The sequence below is a fragment of the Ceratotherium simum genome, chromosome 12 (assembly GCF_057802395.1).
Source record: "Ceratotherium simum simum isolate JZ-2026a chromosome 12, ASM5780239v1, whole genome shotgun sequence".
Taxonomy (NCBI): Eukaryota; Metazoa; Chordata; class Mammalia; order Perissodactyla; family Rhinocerotidae; genus Ceratotherium; species Ceratotherium simum.
Genome location: NC_141911.1, coordinates 4,700,001 through 4,706,046, shown reverse-complemented (window position 1 = coordinate 4,706,046; position 6,046 = coordinate 4,700,001).

Sequence of the window (6,046 nt, the reverse complement as noted above, 5' to 3'; positions counted from 1 at the left end):
AACCTCAAACCTTCCTTGTGAGATTAGGGAATGTTTCCTAATGATGCTGGGAAATTTCCAAGAGATTGCAGTGTCGAGATCATGAGAATGTTCCTCATTTATGAGAGGTGTTTATGTCTGTGGTTACAGCTTGTTAAGGAATCACATCTGGACAGCTGCTTGGCCTGGTGCTCCTACAGTGTTGGGAAAGTACCAACTGAGACTGAGATGCCCATGTACATATTCACGTACTCACCAACCATTCGTATTGCTGTTCAGCATCCTTATGGAAATTAATCTACAAATTTAGGAAATATACATATTTTGAGAAACTGGCCCAGAGAATACAAAATCTATAAAACAAGTACCAGGCAAAGTCTTTCAAGCTAACATATTGTAATCTCCCTGACCTTCAGTCTCCTTATCTGTGAAAAGGGCATGATGATGACAATACATACCTCAAGTTTCTTATAAAATTCGTATAATGTAACATCCACACCCATATAAAACTGTAAAGAAGTGTGCAAATGTAAATTCTCTTGCCAGTGTTGGCCTCAACCAAATTATACTGCATATAGAGTATGTTTGAAGTGCACTATGAGTTCTACTGCAGGAAAATAACAACATTTTTCTGGTTACAAGAATAATACATTTTCATGGTCATAAACATCAAAAGAGTATATTGAGGGGAAAAAAAGTTGATTACCCAATGGCCTAACATCAAGAAATGAATTCTGTTAACATTTTGACTATTTATTTTCATCTCTTTTCTGTGCACTAATAAAAGGAAAGAAAAGAAATAGAAGAAAATTAAATTTTATAAACTTTAGTTCTTATTGTACAAAGGGTTTTTGGAACCTGTTCTTTTTTGCATACCACTATAACATAAGGATTTTCATGCTATTGAATATTAAAACATTACTTTAATGACTTTAGAATATGTCCTTGCATGTATATGTTATGTATGTCTCTGTATGTGTATATTTCTTTGAATGAATTTCTGATTACTTCTTTTGAATAAATTACTAGAAATGACATTACTTAGGTAAAAAAGGTAAATCAATTCGAGATTCTTGGTATGCACTGACCTGGTACTTCTCAGACAGCTAGCACCCAATTACATTTTCATTGATAAAGTTTTCCAAGTCTAAAAACCTATGCTCTTTAACTGCTGAACTTACTTTTTACTGATACATTTGGGTGTTTGCAAGCATCTGACTGTAAGTTTTATAGTTGCCTCTCTATGTCTATGTTTTTTTTTGTTCTATGACATTCTTTTGAGTCATTTAAGTTTTCTCTAATTTTATATTTCTTTTTCTGGTCCAGCAGATCAACATTCTACATATATCCTGTAGTGGTTACCATTAAAATTTAACAAAATATAATCTTAATTAATGTCTCTAATAATACAAGACTCTGAATGATTTAACACTTATCAGCATCTCACCCCTTGGCCACCCTACATGGTGTCGTCAAGTATTTTAGCTCTACCATGATGTTCACCCCCAAGTGTGTCATTATCATTAGTTTTGTGTTTTATACAGGTGATGCTATTTGAAATTACTCACATGTGTACCAGCTTCTTTGCTCATAGGTCCTTTTAGCATCAGTCCTTTGAAAAAATTTCCTTCGTTAAACATGTTCTTTGATAAATCTTGCATTCAAGTTTTCTTGGAGTAAGCACTTTTGTGTTTTTTGTTTTTTCTTCTTTAATGGTTTATCTATTTCACCCTATTTTTTAATGGTAGTTTAGCTGGGAATACAGTTTTAGGATGACAATTAATGTCTCTCAGCATTTGGAATCTATTTTATGATCTTATGGCAACTATTGTTGCTGTTGAAAGTCTGCTTTCAGTCTACTAAATGGAAATTAATTTTGTTTATTAATTACACAACCAGTATTGCAAGATAAGCCAAATATTTATTGAGCTCGTGTTAAATTTGAGTTTATACTAAATTAACACTACATTTCTGGGCATTCCAAGATGATCCTCATTCTATCTTTACTATTGAGATATTCCTGCAATAAAGTCCATTAATGGAGATAAATCTAGAAACAGATACAGTTTATACAAATAGTAAACATTATGATTGATGTCTGTGAATTGTATTCAGGTAGATTTTAGAAGCACATCATTTGGTGGCTGGAGAAAGTCAGATAGTATTAGCTAGAAAAGAAATAGGGGCATGAGTATTTTGTGAGAGGAAACTATATAAGCAAAGCCACGCAGAGATTCATAATATGTTTGCAGAACTACAATATGCTCTTCATGATCCAAATATAACATAAAAAGTAATAAGTATATGACATAAAGCTTGTGGGATATGCAGGGGTCAAGTTTTGGAAAGACTATATACCTTGAGGATAACAGATGTTCAAAAAAAATGTTCATTGGACATACACACCACGAAAGAAGTTTGTAAACTGAACTATCCTGCCTGGGATACTAATGCTGTTTACAAGATAGCTGAATATTAGCCTATAAATTAGAATTGTGGAAACAACAGTGAAGACATTATTTACTTGATGCATCTGGAGGGATTGAGGAATGACATACATATGGATGCTTATGAACACAATATCCAAGAATTGACTAAACATAGCACTTAATTTATGATCATAAAACTAAGAAATCATGACCAACATACTGACCACAGAGAATTTTGTTCCCATAAAACTTACAACTTAACGTTCTGGAATGTTTCATAATAAAGTACATTTGCTGATTGGGGGCAGATGTTTAAATATTGTCTAATTAGTAATGAAAGTAGAATAGCAACATGGGCAAAAATTACAACAATCCCTGAAAATGTAAAGATTTTCATATGAATATCTTATTTGGTCATCATAATAGATTACACAGTCAGTTCAAAGATTATGATTCCCATTTTATAGATGACTCAAAGAGGTTAAGAGACTTACTTCAAATCATCCAGAGGGTCTATAAACTGTCTCTTAAGTCACTGAGGTAGGAAAAGAGGTGCTTGATATGAGAACTAAACTATATCAAGTATTTTATTGTGAGAGAGCTCCATGATAGCTTCAATTGCCTCAAGAAAGGATAGAAATTAGTGGATTGGGTGAAAGGTTTGAGATGAGAAAAGAGGGTTTAGTATAATTATTGAGAACAATGGAAGGAGAACAGACTAAGGAGAAGTAAAAAGATTATTTAGTTAGTATTGATGAAACAACTAAGATTATAAGTCACAGAAAGAATTAGATGTACAAGAGTTTCATATTAGAGAATGGGTTAGGTACCTAAATTTTCTGAAATGATAGTAAGGCTTGTTACCATTAGAGTTAAAGTTGTCTGGTGGTAAGGTTCAAGAACTATAATACTAGTATACTTCTGGGTCTTTAAATCCTAAAAATTCTAAAATTATAACAGAATGTATCAATATAGAGAAGTAACATGGTATGTTATTAAAGGCAATTCTAAGGGTAGTAACATGTAAATTCCAAATATCAGTGGCTCTACACATAATATAGTTTATTTAATATCCAATCAGCAGCAGGGAGCTGTGCTCCACATAGTCATTCAGAGACACAGGATAATGCCATTTTCAACATGTAACTTGCAACGTTACCATGGAAGTCAATATCCACCTGGAAGATGGAGAAAGAGAAAGAGTGGAGCGTTTCTGAAGCTAGGCTTGGAAATGATGACATCACATTCTTGGAACTCCATTGGCCAGAACTTAGCCACATGGTTACATCTAACTGTAAGAGAGGCTAGGACAATAGTCTAGATATATGATCCAGAGGAAAGGAAAATGGGTTTGGTGAACAGCTATGTCACACAGCTTTAATGTATACTTGTTAGATACCATAAAGTTGTCATATATCAGTGATGGGTAAGAATAGAAGGCGATAGGTGAGCAATATAAAACTCAAAAGAAATATAAGTGGAAAAGCAATAAAACCATCTTTGGTGAAATAGTAGCTTTCCATCTTATGTGGGAGATATGTAGAGCAGCTGAGAAATATCCCTAAACTGGGTGCAAGGTAACTAAGTCATTGCACGTAGAGTGAGATTTCAGTAATGATAGATGGTAGAGATTGAAGATGAAAGATAAGTTTGTTTGCAGGTGAATAGATATTTCAGTAAAAGGCATGAGAGAGAGTTCAGCAGGGTTTGCCCATTCATTCAACAAATATTTAGAATTGTTTATGTTGTAGGCTTTGTATGAGGTTTTGAGGATGTGAGATTAAATACTAGAATTGTGAAGAAAATTGCACTGAACGGTAAGTGGAACAATGCATAAAGGAAAAGAAAATATAGAGTTGGGTAAGAGGGGAGTATTTTGGGTATCAACCAAGGAATACTTTCAGCTGTAGTGGACTAGCTTGTATCAGAGCAGTCCTCCACTAGTGATATCTTAATGAGCTAGAGAAAAAAATACATAAAATCTATTAGAAGGAATCTGAGAATAGCTAAGGCGACAAGGATGGAAAGTCCAAAATCCCAGAGAGAAAGGAAGTGCACAGAGGTGAGCTTGACACTGCCCTCAACACTCCCCTCCAGGCATTTTGCAATTCTTAGCTTCCAGCTAAGAGGTTAAGAAGTTGAGCAGAGGTCTCAGTAGGCTCACAATGCTACAAAGACAAAAATTGGAATTAAAGGTCCCCCAAGAAGGAGGTGAGTCTGAAAAATATCCCAGAATTAGCTGGGATCTATGAAAAAGACTGCACTTTATTAGTAAAGACAAATGAAAAATACTCCAGCCTTTACAAAGATTGAAAACGAGCTTCTGATTAGCTCAGTCCCAGATTGTATTAAGGTCATCTGCCTTGAGACCAACTGCCTGCCCGAAGAAAAGGTACATTCTGATAGATCTACGTGGTGAAATACTAGACAGCGATGAAAGTGTACCACTTGCTACATGCAGAATCATGGAAAAACATCACATACACATTTTGAAAGAAGACAGGCTCTATGATTCTACTAAAATATATTTCCAAACCAGAGAAACTCTGTTACGATTTTAGATATTATGTAGTGGTTTCCTCTTGGAAGGAGGGACCATAGTGGCTGCAAGGCAATACGACTGAGGCTTCCAGCACACTGTTCATGCTACAGTTCTTGATTGAGGTGGTAGTCACACGGGACATACGTCTTGTGAAAACTCACTGAGCTATATCATTATAAATTTTGTATACTTTTTGAATATATATTTGTATACTATACCTCTATAAAAATTTTTAAAAAGCTGCTATATATGTGTACATACATATATATATATATATATATCTTTGTTTTGAACAGGACATCAGCAATTTAAAACATTTAATTTGTTGGAAGCTTGTTTTCTTTATTTTTAAGTTGTTACTGCTACAGTCTTATTTATGCAATAAATAAAGGCTACATTTTAAAAATAGTCTCTTATGAAATCTCCATTCTTTAAAAAAACATTTCTAGGAGTCACTACACAGTTTAGGCTGCTATTATAAGAACTTTTACCACAGAAAATTATAAGTATATATGATTTCAAATTTGTATATATATATATTTTTTTGTGTGTGAGGAAGATCAGCCCTGAGCTAACATCCGTGCTAATCCTCCTCTTTTTGCTGAGGAAGACCGGCTCTGAGCTAACATTCTATTGCCAATCCTCCTCCTTTTTTCCCCCAAAGCCCCAGTAGATAGTTGTGTGTCATGGTTGCACATCCTTCTAGTTGCTGTATGTGGGACGCCGCCTCAGCATGGCTGGAGAAGCGGTGCGTCGGTGCGCGCCCGGGATCCGAACCCGGGCCGCCAGTAGCGGAGCGCGCGCACTTAACCGCCAAGCTACGGGGCCAGCCCCTCAAATTTGTATATTTTAACCATGATTTATTCTTGGAACATAATGATTTAACATAATGATTTAACCTGTCCCTAAGATTAGCATCTCTGATAAGACAAACATTAATTTCAAGAAAGAGATATATTAAATCCTGCCAGCAAGTTTCATCAGTTGAATATTCCTATAAACTATTCTGCAATTGCAATATAAGAAGGCTAAATGTGTATTTCACTTTCCTTGGGAAAGTATTTGTAACTAATAAAAAGCAATGCAGTGAAAGACA